The following is a 13,095-nucleotide window of genomic DNA, read 5'->3' as shown; positions in this document are numbered from 1 at the left end:
CAAAGGATTTTTAGAACACAAAAAGCACTAACCGTAAAGAAAGAAAAAAGGATAAAATCAGACCTCAACAAAAGTAAAATTATCTGTTCCTCAAAAGAAACTGAAATAGATGGCTTATTTGTCATGCTTATTCACACATGAAAACATGCTCAACATCATTAGTCAGGAGGGAAATGCAAATTAAAATAACAGTGAAATACCCCTACATGACCTATTAGAGTATAGGTCAAAAAATAAAATAAAAACTAGCAATACCATCCTTATATCAACAAGGATGCAGAAAATGAAAACGAAAGTGTTGGTAGGAACTCAAAATGGTACAGCCACTTTACAAAAGAGTTTAGCAGTTTCTTATAGAGTTAAACATACACTTACCATATGACTTAGCAATCAAACTGCTAGATATCTACCCAAGAAATGAAAATTCATGTTCATACAAAAACTTGCAAATGAATGTTACAGCAGCTGTATTCGTCATTGCCAAAAACTGGTAATGACCTTACTGTCCGTCAACTAGCAAATTATAAACAAACTGTGACACATCCAAACCATGGAATACCACTCAGCAATAAAAGTAATAAGTTATCAATACATGCAACATCAAAAAACATCATTGTAAAAGAAGTCAAACTCAAAAGGCTATGTACTGCCTCTTAACAGGTAAGACCACGTTCACGTGGACAGCATCTGTGTGAAGTGAGAAAAGCTCATCTCTGAGCCATATTCCTGATATCCATGATAAGTAGGTTTAACAAAAACTATATGAAGATTTCAATAACGCAACCATTCCACCTTTATCTTCAATCAAACAAAATAGTTTCCAAGTATCAAGAAATGTCCTAGTAAAAAAGACATTCAGGGATTACTAACTGGCAGTTAGGCCTTAAATGTGAAGTGTGATTACTCCAAACCACCCAACTCAACATTTTTAATGCCTGTCAGTAACAGCAGACCTAAATGAAGAGAGGCAGAGGAAAAAGAAGAGGGTTGAGGGCACAGTTCTCTACTATCAACCCAACATTGGCAATTTACTTGCAATTAACATCCTTCCAATTAAATTAATATTGTTCATTTGAAATGGGTTAGCTTTTTGGTTTTTATTAGTATTTCATGTTTATTTTATACTTACATTAAAAACTGTAACTATAAGGCATTTATACTGAGTTTTATATTTGTACAAATTTAAGTTATATTCTAAAAACAATTTAAGTTTTTTTGAAAGGCTACATACTATAAGATTCCACTTATGTGACATTTTCGACAAAACAAAACTAACTACTCTAGAGATGGAAGACAGGACAGTGGTTGCCAAGGGTTTACCACAAAGAGGCAGTGATGAAATTTTTTAGGGCAATGAAACTGTTCTGTATCTGTATTGTGGTGATGGTTACACAACTTTTGGCAACTGCCAAAACTCATAGAATTGTAAAATAAAAAGTTATTTACTTTACGTAAATCTTCAAAGTGAATTTAAAAAGTACATAGCTTAAGAAATGAAGGGAACCACACACTGAGAGAAAATATTTGCAATAATACACTGAATACTTTCTCCCATAGATCAGGAACAAGGCAAGGATATCTGTTCTCTCCTATCCACTTTTGAACTGGGGGGTCTTAGCAAGTGTAATAAGACAAGAAAAATAAATAAAAGGCGTGACACTTGGAAAGGAAAAAGTAAAACTGTCTCTATTCCCAAACAATATGATTATCTTAATAGAAGATCCTAAGGAATCAATTAAAAAACACACACAAAGGGAATGTAAGTAAACTGAGCAAGCTCACTAGATAGATGAATATATAAAATTCAACTGTATTTCTATATACTGGCAACAAACAACTGGAAAATGAAATTTCAAAAAATAGCCCTTAACTATTGAAACAAAAAAGGCAGTAGAAAGAGCAATGAAACAAAGAGCTGGTTCTTTGAGAAGATAAATAAAATTGACAACCCCCAGCCAGACTTACAAAGAAAAAAACAGAGAAAGCTCAGATAAACAAATTAGAAATGGAAGAGGAGAAATAACAGACACCACAGAAATACAACGGATTATAAGAGAATACTACAAAAAACTATATGCCAACTTAATGGGTAATCTAGAGGAAATGGATAAATTCTTAGACTTACAACCTCCCAAAGCTGAATCAAGAAGAAACAGATAATCTGAATAGACCAATCACAAGGAAAGAGATTGAAACAGTAATCAAAAGCATCCAAAGAAGAAAAGCACAGGAGTAGATGGCTTCCCTGGGAAATTCTATAAAACTTTCAGAGAGGATTTAATACCTACCCTTCTCAAATCATTCCAAAAAATTAGGGATGACCGAACACTTCCTAACACATTCTACAAGGCCAACATCACTCTGACAGCAAAGCCTGACAAGGAAAACACAAAAAAGGAAAAGTACAGGCCAATATCCCTGATGAACATAGACGCAAAAATCCTCAACAAAATATTGGCAACCCAAATTCAGCAATACATCAAAAGGATCATACATCATGATCAAGTTGGATTTATACCAGGGAGACAGGGATGGTTCCACATCCACAAATGAATCAATGTGATATACCACATCAACACATTGAGGAATAAAAACCACATGATCATTTCAATAGATGCAGAAAACGCACTTGACAAGATCCAATAATGATTTATGACAAAAAACTCTTAATAAAATGGGAATAGAAGCAAAGTACCTCAACATAATAAAGGCCATATATGACAAACCCACAGCCAACATTATACTCAATGGGCAAAAACTGAACACCATCCCTCTGAGAACAGGAACAAGACAAGTGTGCCCTTGTCACCACTAATTCAACTTAGTACTGGAGGTTTTGGCCAGAGCAATTAGGCAAGAGAAAGGAATAAAAGGAATCCATATAGAGAGTGAAGAAGTGAAACTCTTGCTGTTTGCAGATGACATGCTCTTGTTACAGGCTCTTAACATCAGCCCTGATATCAGTTCCCCACATTGAACCCAGCGTATATGGGGTTAAAACTAAAACCCACCACCCCCTTTCCTGCTTCTCTAGCTCCACTCATATGTAAATACCTGTTTCTTTAAACTTGGACTCTTTGAGCTTTACAACTAAATGGGAGTTACAAATTGTTAAAAGCCCAGGTGGCCTGGAGTTGGAGGCACACTAAAGTTTAGCCAATCATGTGTCCTTGAGTTTGCCAGGAAAGCTGCTGTCTCAAGAGTATCAAGGAGCGAGGCTTCCCAGACCTCAACTCTTCGACTCCCGGTGCTCGAACCTGCCTCAAACAAGAAGAGGAGACAACGGCGAAGGATGCCCACCTGCCATCCTCCTATGTCACCCTCCCCCCCCTGCAAGCAGCCTTTCAAGGCCAAACACAGGCTGGTGGGAAAGCACCGAGCTGCACAAGCTACATGTTCCCCCCTCCCCTACCAAAAACCCCAAATAAAAATCCCTACCCATTCCTCATCGGGGAGCTAGCAATTTTTGAGGCATGAGCCCTTGCTTTGCTCCCCGTGCCAGGCATAGTAAAAAACCTTTCCTCTTCCACTCAAGACTCTGTTCTTGTTATTTGGATTGGCATCGGGTTCAGGGACCAAACTTTCAGTTACACTCTTATATATTAAAAAAAAAAACCCAAAGAATCCATCAGAAAACTATTAGAAATAATTAACAACTACAGTAAAGTTGCAGGGTACAAAATCAACTTAAAAAAATCAGTTGCATTTCTATACTCTAATAACAAACTTACAGAAAGAGAACTCAAGAATACAATTCCATTTACAATAACAACTAAAAGAATAAAGTACCTAGGGATAAATTTAACCAAGGAGGTGAAAGACTTACACAATGAAAACTATAAGACATTACTAAAAGAAGTAGATAATGACATAAAGAGATGGAAAGAGATTCCATGACCAGGGATTAGAATAATAAACATAGTTAAAATGTCCATACTACCCAAGCAATCTACAGATACAATGCAACCCCTATCAAAATCCCAATGACATTCTTCATGGAAATAGAACAAAAAATCCTAAAATTCATATGGGGCAAACAAAGACTCAAAATTGCTAAAGGAATCCTGAGAAAAAAGAACAAAGCTGGAGGCATCACAATCCCTGACTTCAAAATGTACTACCAAGCCATAGTAATCAAAACAATGTGGTACTGGTACAAAAAAGGGCACACAGATCAATGGAACAGAAGTGAAAACCCAGAAATAAAACCACACATCTACGGACAGCTAATCGTCAACAAAAGTGCCAAGAACATACAATGGAGAAAAGATAGTCTCTTCAATAAATGGTGCTGGGAAAACTGGACAGCCACATGCAAAAGATGAAAGTAGATCATTAGCTCATGCCATATACAAAAATAAACTCAAAACGGATCAAAGACTTGAAGATAAGACCTGAAACCATAAAACTCCTAGAAGATAACACAAGTAGTACACTCTTTGACATCGAACTTAAAAGGATCTTTGTTTTTTTTTAAAGAATTATTATTTTTTTAAAGATTTATTCATTTATTTTTTCCTTTTTCTCCCCAAAGCCCCACGGTACATAGTTGTATATTCTTCGTTGTGGGTCCTTCTAGTTGTGGCATGTGGGACGCTGCCTCAGCATGGTTTGATGAGCAGTGCCATGTCCGTGCCCAGGATTCGAACCAATGAAACACTGGGCCGCCTGCAGCAGAGCACACGAACTTAACCACATGGCCACGGGGCCAGCCCCAAAAGGATCTTTTTGAATACCATGTCTTCTCAGACAAGGGAAACAAAAGAAAAAATAAATAAGTGGGAGTTCATCAGACTAAACAGCTTCAGCAAGGCAAAAGAAACTAGGATAAAAACAAAGAGACAACTCACCAATTGGGAGAAAATATTTGCAAATCATATATCTGACAAGGGGTTAATCTCCATAAAATATAAGGAATTCACACAACTGAACAATAAAAAAACAAACGGCCCAATCAAAAAAATGTGCAGAGGATATGAACAGACATTTTTCCAAAGGATATACAGATGGCCAATAAACACATGAAAAGATGTTCAACAAGACTAACCATGAGGGAAATGAAAATCAAAACTACACTGAGATACCACCTTATGCCTGTTAAAATGACTGTAATCACTAAGATTAAAAATAACAAATGTTGGAGAGAGTGTGGAGAGAAGGGAACCCTCACACACTGCTGGTAGGAATGCAAACTGGTGCAGTCACTATGGAAAACAGTATGGAGATTCTTCAAAAGACTAAAAAAGGAACTACCATACGACCCAGCTATCCCACTACTGGGTATGTATGCAAACAACTTGAAATCAAGAATCCAAAGCAACATATGCACCCCTATGTTTGTTGCAGCACTACTCACAATAGCTGAGACATGGAAACAATCTAAGTGCCCATCGACTGATGACTGCATAAAGAAGATGTGGTATATATTTACAATGGACTACTACTCGGCCATAAAAAAAAAAAAAAAGACAAAATCATTCCATTTGCAACAACGTGGAAGGATCTGGAGATTATTATGCTAAGTGAAATAAACCAGACTGTGAAAGACAAACAGCAGATGATTTCACTTATATCTGGAATATGAACAAATCCATGGACAAAGAAAATACTTCAGAGGTTACCAGGGGAAGGGGGGTGGCGGGTGGGCACAGGGCATGAAGGGGAGCACTTATGGGGTGACAGCTAAGAAATAATGTACACCTGAAATTTCTCAATGATGTAAACTATTACGAACTCAATAAAAAAAGAGCATTTACAGTAGCATCAAAAAACATAAAATATTTGCACATTATTTTAATAAAAGATGTATAAAATCTCTAAACTGAAATCTTCACAACATGTAAAGTCTCTAAAGTGAAACCTACAAATCATTGTTGAGAGAAATTTCTAAAACACCTAAATAAATGAAGAGCTATACCATGTTCATTGATTATACAATTCAATACTGCTAAGAAGTCTACACTTCCCAAACTGATCTACAGACACCATACAATCCCAGCAAGCTTTTTTTGTAGAAATTGACAAGCTGATGCTAGAATGAATATGAAAACATCAAGGAGTTAGAAGAGACACCAGCTGATTTCAGGACTTCCTGTAAAGCTATAGTAACTGAGACAGTGTGGTATTAGCATTAAGATACACATATTTAATGGCTGGCCCAGTGGCACAGTGGTTGAGCTCGGATGCTCTGCTTCGGTGGCTTGGGGTTTGCAAGTTTGGATCTTGGGCGTGGACCTACAGACAATTCATCAAGCCATGGTGTGGTGGCATCCCAGTACCAGAAAGACTGGTACAGATGTTAGCTCAGTGAGAATCTTCCTCAAGCAAAAAGGGGAAGATGGGCAAAAGCTGTTAGTTCAGAGCCAATTTTCCTCACAAAAAAAAGGAGAAAGAGAAAAAAAAAGAAAAAAAAAGAGACATTTATCAATGGAACAGAAGAGGAGTCCAAAAATAAATCCACATATACATAGTCAATTGAGTTTTTAAAATGAACCAACACAATTCAAAGAAGAAAAAATAATATTTTCCAAAAGTGTAGGAGCAATTAGATATCCTTATGAAAAACATCAATTCAAATCATACCTCACATCACACACAAAAATTAATATGAAATAGATCAGAAACCTAAATACAAAAGCTAAAATTTCTTGATGGAAATAGGAGAAAACTCTTAATATCGTTGGGGCAGGGCAAGACTTCCTGGACAGGGCACAAAAATCACTAATCATGAAAAAAATAAAGATAAAATGGACTTCATCAAAATTGAAACTTTCAGCTCTTCAAAATGAACATGAGTAACTAAAACTAGGAAAAGGAATGAGAATTCTATTTAGCTATGATAAACTCACAAAAGTTGTCAAAGGATTTTATAAGCTGACATACAATTAGAATAAAGAACTTATAGGAGATTCTTGGGAAGATGATGGAGTAGGAGGACTCTGAACTCACCTTCTCCCACAGGACACAATAAATTTACAACTACCCTTGGAACAATTACCCCCAAGAGACAACAAGAAACTGTAGAAAAAGAACCACCATGACAAGGGAGAGTGCTAACTGAGGTGGAAGAAGCAGAAATTCCTTTCTGGAGAGAAAAAAGCCACATTCTGGCCATGGCACTTCATAGCTAGGAGCAATCTTAAGGTACAGAAGAATTCCCCAGAGGAGCCAGGGATCTGAGCAGGAGAGCTTTGCAATAATAAGCAGCTTTCAAACTCAGCACAACTGAGGCAACTATCATAATATCTGCCTTTGCTGGCTATTAACGACAATGGGGAATACCTCCAGAAAAGCTATCGAACATAAGAGAAAGAAAAGGCTCCTCTTAAAGCGTCCATGCGCAAATTCATCCATTTCAGACAGCAACCTAAAACCACCAGAAAGAAAACTGCACAGTCCTTTGTTGAAAAGAGACTCACTTGATAAGATCTGGGCACACCGGCAAGAGGCGAGACTTCCCCAAGCTGGGACCACCTCCCCAGGGACTGAGACATTGGCGTCAGCCATTATTGTGTAGTTCGAGCATGCTGCCACACATGCTGGCAGACGACACTGGAAATCTTGCCCTGGCCTGTTAGTGCAGGGGTCTGTCCCACCAAATAGGGCACTGATTTAATTCAGCTCATCCAAGTCAGGCAGCTTGCCCTGGGGACTGGTCCCACCCAAAGCAAGCCCTTGAGAAACTTGTAGGCCTGCACTGGCAGGGTATGTTGGACCACTGCAGCAAGATGAGTGGGTCAGCTTCACTGAGTTGAGGTAGGTGCATGAGGTATGACTGCATTGATGGCATGCGAGGGCCTGCAGGTGGGGGGGCTTGAGAGTGGCAGCAGACTTGCACTTCTCAATCAGCCACATAGGGGAATGACCCCAACTTCCAAAGCTGGGCCTACCCAGCTGAACTACTGAGAGAGCTGAAAACAGCCTTGCAGACCAGAGGCCTATAGCAATTGTAAGCTCTTGAGCCTACCAACCAGCCATGATGGGGGCCTACTCACTTAACATAAAAATTGCAGCAAGGATGTGCTATTAGACCGTGCAGACAACTGTGCTGGGGCTCCCCACGCCAGATAAAGTGACTGAAGGGACAATGACAGCCACACTCAGTTGAGCATTACAACCAGTCAGCCAGGTGGGCAACCTAGCCTCCTAGCCTGCCCGTGCACCTGCAGCAAGAGCTAACCTGCCGCAACACAAGGACACGTATAGCTCACAGAGGGCACACTCCTGGAACATTTCACACTGAGGACAAGGCAAGCACACTGCTGGGCCTGATAAGGCATATCTTACATAAGGCCACCTCTCCAAGATTGGGAGACATACTGATACAGCTAATAAATAAAATTTTTTTTTATTGAGTTAACGATAGGTTACAATCTTGTGAAATTTCAGTTGTACATTACTGTTTGACATTTGTGTTGTAAGTGAACCTCTTCACCCTTTGTGCCCACCCCCCACCCCATCTTTCCCCTGGTAGCCACTAATCTGTTCTCTTTGTCCACATTTTGAAATTCCTCATATGAGTGGAGTCATACATAGATTATCCTTCTCTAACTGGCTTATTTCACTTAACATAATTCCCTCAAGGTCCATCCATGCTATTGCAAATGGAATGATTTTGTTCTGTTTTGCAGCTGAGTAGTATTCCATTGTATACATATATATCACATCTTCTTTATCCATTCATCTGTTGATGGGCACTTAGGTTGCTTCCATGTCTTGGCTATTGTAAATAATGCTGCAATGAACATTGAGGTGCATAGGACTTTTGGAATTACTGACTTCAATCTCTTTGGATAGATACCCAGTAGTGGAATGGCTGGATCGTATGGTAGGTCTATTTTTAATTTTTTGAGGAATCTCCATACTGTTTTCCATAGTGGCTGCACCAGTTTGCATTCTCACCAGCAGTGTATGAGGGTTCCTTTTTCTCCACAACTCTCCAACACTTGCTACTAGTAGTTTTAGATATTTTTGTCATTCTAATGGGTGTAAGGTGATATCTTAGTGTAGTTTTGATTTGCATTTCCCTGATGATCAGCGATGATGAGCATCTTTTCATGTGCCTATTGGCCATCAGTATATCTTCTTTGGAGAAATGTCTGTTCATGTCTCCAGCCCATTTTTTGATAGGATTGTTTGATTTTTGTTGTAGAGTTGTGAGAGTTCTTTATATATTATGGATATTAAGCCTTTGTCAGATATATGACTTGCAAATATTTTTTCCCAGTTAGTGGGTTGTTTTTTGGTTTCAATCCTGTTTTCATTTGCCTTGAAGAAGCTCTTTAGTCTGATGAAGTCCCATTTGTTTATTCTTTCGATTGTTTCCCTTCTCTGAGAAGGCATGGTGTCCGAAAAGATCCTTTTAATACTGATCTCAAAGAGTGTACTGCCTACGTTTTCTTCCAGAAGCCTTATGGTTTCAGGTCTCACCTTTAGGTCTTCGATACATTTTGAGTTTATTTTGGTGAATGGTGAAAAAGAATGGTCAATTTTCATTCTTTTACATATGGCTTTCCAGTTTTCCCAGCACCATTTGTTGAAAAGACTTTCTTTTCTCCATTGTATGCCCTCAGCTCCTTTGTTGAAGATAAGCTGTCCATAGATGTATGGTTTTATTTCTGGGCTTTCAATTCTGTTCCATTGATGTGTGCACCTGTTTTTGTACCAGTACCATGCTGTTTTGATTACTGTAGCTGTGTAGTATGTTTTGAAGTCAAGGATTGTGATGCCTCCCGTTTTGTTCTTTTTTCTCAGGACTGCTTTAGAAATTCGCGATCTTTGGTTGCCCCATATGAATTTTAGGATTCTTTGTTCTAATTCTGTAACGAACGTCATTGGGATTCTGATTGGGATGGCATTGAATCTGTAGATTGCTTTAGGTAGAATGGACATTTTAACTATGTTTATTCTTCCAATCCATGTACATGGAATGTCTTTCCATCTCCTTGTGTTGTCATCCAATTCTCTCAGAAAGGCCTTGTAATTTTCATTGTATAGGTCCTTCACTTCCTTAGTTAAATTTACCCCAAGGTATTTTATACTTTTTGTTGCGGTTGTGAATGGTATTGTGTTCTTGAGTTCTTCTTCTGTTAGTTCATTATTAGAATATAGAAATGCTACTAATTTATGTAAATTTATATTATACCCTGCAACTTTGCTGTAGTTGTTGATTACTTCTAAGAGTTTTCCAATGGATTCTTTGGGGTTTTCTATATATAAGATCATGTCGTCTGCAAACAGCGAGAGTTTCACTTCTCCCCTCTCTATTTGGATTCCTTTTTTCCTTTTTCTTTCCTGAGTACTCTGGCCAGGACCTCCAGTACTATGTCAAATAAGAGTGGTGATAGAGGGCATCCTTGCCTCGTTCCTGTTTTCAGGGGGATGGTGCTCAGTTTTTGCCCATTGAGTATGATGTTGGCTGTGAGTTTGTCATATATGGCCTTTATTATGTTGAGGAAGTTCCCTTCTATGCCCATTTTGTTCAGAGTTTTTATGATAAATCGCTGTTGGGTCTTGTCAAACGCTTTCTCTGCATCTTTTGAGATATCGTGTGGTTTTTATTCCTCAGTTTGTTGATGTGGTGTATCACGTTGATTGATTTGCGGATATTGAACCATCCCTGTGTCCCTGGTATGAATCCCACTTGATCATAATGTATGATCCTTTTGATGAATTGCTGAATTCTGGTTGCCAAAATTTTGTTGAGAATTTCTGCATCTATGTTCATCAGTGATATTGGCCTGTAGTTCTCTTTTTTCGTGGTGTCCTTGTCAGGTTTTGGTATCAGCGTGATGTTGGCCTCATACAATGTGTTAGGAAGTGTTCCATCCTCCTTAATTTTTCAGAATAGCTTGAAAAGGATAGGTATTAAATCCTCTCTGAAAGTTTGGTTGAATTCCCCAGGAAAGCCATCTGGTCCTGGGATGTTATTCTTTGGGATGTTTGTGATTGCTGTTTCAATCTCTTTCCTTGTGATTGGTCTGTTCAAATTGCCTGCCTCTTCTTGAGTGAGCTTTGGGAGATTGTAGGAGTCCAAGAATTTATCCATTTCCTCTAGGTTATCCATTCTGTTGGCATATAGTTTTTTGTAGTATTCTCTTATAATCTGTTGTATTTCTGCAGAGTCTGTTGTTACTTTTCCTCTTTCATTTCTGATTTTGTTTATTTGAGCTTTCCCCCTTTTTTTCTTTGTAAGTCTGGCTAGGGGTTTGTCAATTTTTTTTATCTTCTCAAAGAACCAGCTCTTTGTTTCACTGATCCTTTCTACTGCCTTTTTCGTTTCAATAGTATTTATTTCTGCTCTTATTTTTATTGTTTCTCTCCTTCTGCTGACTTTAGGCTTTGTTTGTTCTTCTTTCTCTAGTTCAGTTAGGTGTAGTTAAAGATTACTTACTTGGGATTTTTCTTGTTTGTTAAGATGTGGCTGTATTGTGATGAATTTTCCTCTTAATACAGCTTTTGCTGTATCCCATATGAGTTGGTATGGCATGCTATCATTTTCATTTGTTTCCAGGTATTTTTTGATTTCTTCTTTAATTTCTTCAATGATCCATTGCTTGTTCACTAGTGTGTTGTTTAGTCTCCACATCTTTGTGCCTTTTTCAGCTTTTTTCCTGTACTTAATTTCTAGCCTTACAGCATTAGGATCTGAGAAGATGCTTGTTATTATTTCAATTTTTTTAAATTTGTAGAGGCTTGCCTTGTTTCCCAACATACAGTCTATCCTTGAGAATGTTCCATGTGCACTTGAGAAGAATGTGTATTCTGCGTTTTAGAATGAAGTGATCTATATATGTCTATTAAGTCCAATTGTTTTAGTTTTTCATTTAGCTCCACTATTTCCTTGTTGATTGTCTGTCTGGATGATCTGTCCATTGCTGTGAGTGGGGTGTTGAGGTCCCCTACTATTATTGTGTTGTTTTTAACATCTTCCTTTAGGTCTGTTAGTAGTTGCTTTATGAACCTTGGTGCTCCTATGTTGTGTGCATAGTTATTTATAAGCGTCATTTCTTCTTGAGGAAGTGTCCCTTTGATCATTATATATTGTCCCTCTGTGTCTCTCTTTACCTGTCTTATTTTGAAATCCGCTTTGTGTGATGTAAGAATTGCAACACCTGCCATTTTTTGCTTGCTATTAGCTTGAAGTATTGTCCTCCACCCCTTCACTCTGAGCCTGTGTTAGTCCTTGGGGCTGAGGTGTGTTACCTGGAGGCAATAAATTGTTGGACCTTGTCCTTTAATCCATTTTGCCACTCTGTGTCTTTTTATTGGAGAGTTCAATCCGTTTACATTGAGAGTGATTATGGATGCATGCGGACTTAATGCTGTCAATCTGTCGCTCGTTATCTGGTTTTCCTGCATTTCTCTTCCTGTGTGCTTTAGCCTACCCATTTAATACTGCAATTTCTCGTGTTGGGTTTCTTGGATTTTTCCTTATTTATGTTTTGTGGCTCTGTTCTATTTTTTCGTTTAGTGGCTACCCTGAAGTTTGTATTTAGAATCTCGTGTATAATGTAGTCTATTCTCTGGTGGTCACTTACTTGCTTGGCCTAGACTGATTTAGTCCCTTTGCTCTTCCCCTCCTAAATTATTATTTTCATTTCTTATTCCAACTTGTGTTATGAGTTTGTAGTTAGAGTGATAAGATCGTCTTTGCTTTGGTAGTTTCCTTACCTTTATCCTAATGCTATAGTCGAATATTTGCTATCCTATTCTGGTTCAATCTATCTGTCTCCCTACTCTGTGGTTTGTGGCCCCTTTCACCCTTTTTCCTTTTTTCAGGTATGAGAGCCTTCTTGAGGATTTCTTGTAGTGGAGGACTTTTGGTTACAAATTCCCTTAAATTTTGTTTGTCTGGAAAAGATTTAATTTCTCCCTCATATCTGAAGGATATTCTTGCTGGATAGAGTAGTCTTGGCTGAAGATTTTTATCTTTTAAAGTTTTGAATATGTCACTCCATTCTCATCTAGTTTGTAAGGTTTCTGTAGACAAATCTGCTGAAAGTCTGATAGGAGTTCCTTTGTAGGTGATTTTCTTCTGTTTTGCTGCCCTGAGTATTCTTTCTTTGTCTTTCATTTTTGCCATTTGTACTACTA

At 38.1% G+C, this 13,095-nt stretch overlaps 1 protein-coding gene across 3 annotated transcripts in view; it reads right to left on the bottom strand.

Annotated features, from left to right (window-relative positions):
• The window catches only part of UBR1 (ubiquitin protein ligase E3 component n-recognin 1), a 166,349-nt gene that overhangs the window by 124,393 nt on the left and 28,861 nt on the right, over positions 1-13,095 (bottom strand). The window lies entirely within an intron of this gene.

Source organism: Equus caballus, chromosome 1, assembly GCF_041296265.1.
Source record: "Equus caballus isolate H_3958 breed thoroughbred chromosome 1, TB-T2T, whole genome shotgun sequence".
Classification (NCBI taxonomy): domain Eukaryota; kingdom Metazoa; phylum Chordata; class Mammalia; order Perissodactyla; family Equidae; genus Equus; species Equus caballus.
The sequence above is the reverse complement of the archived record's forward strand: the minus strand, read 5'-3'. Positions and strand labels throughout refer to the sequence as shown.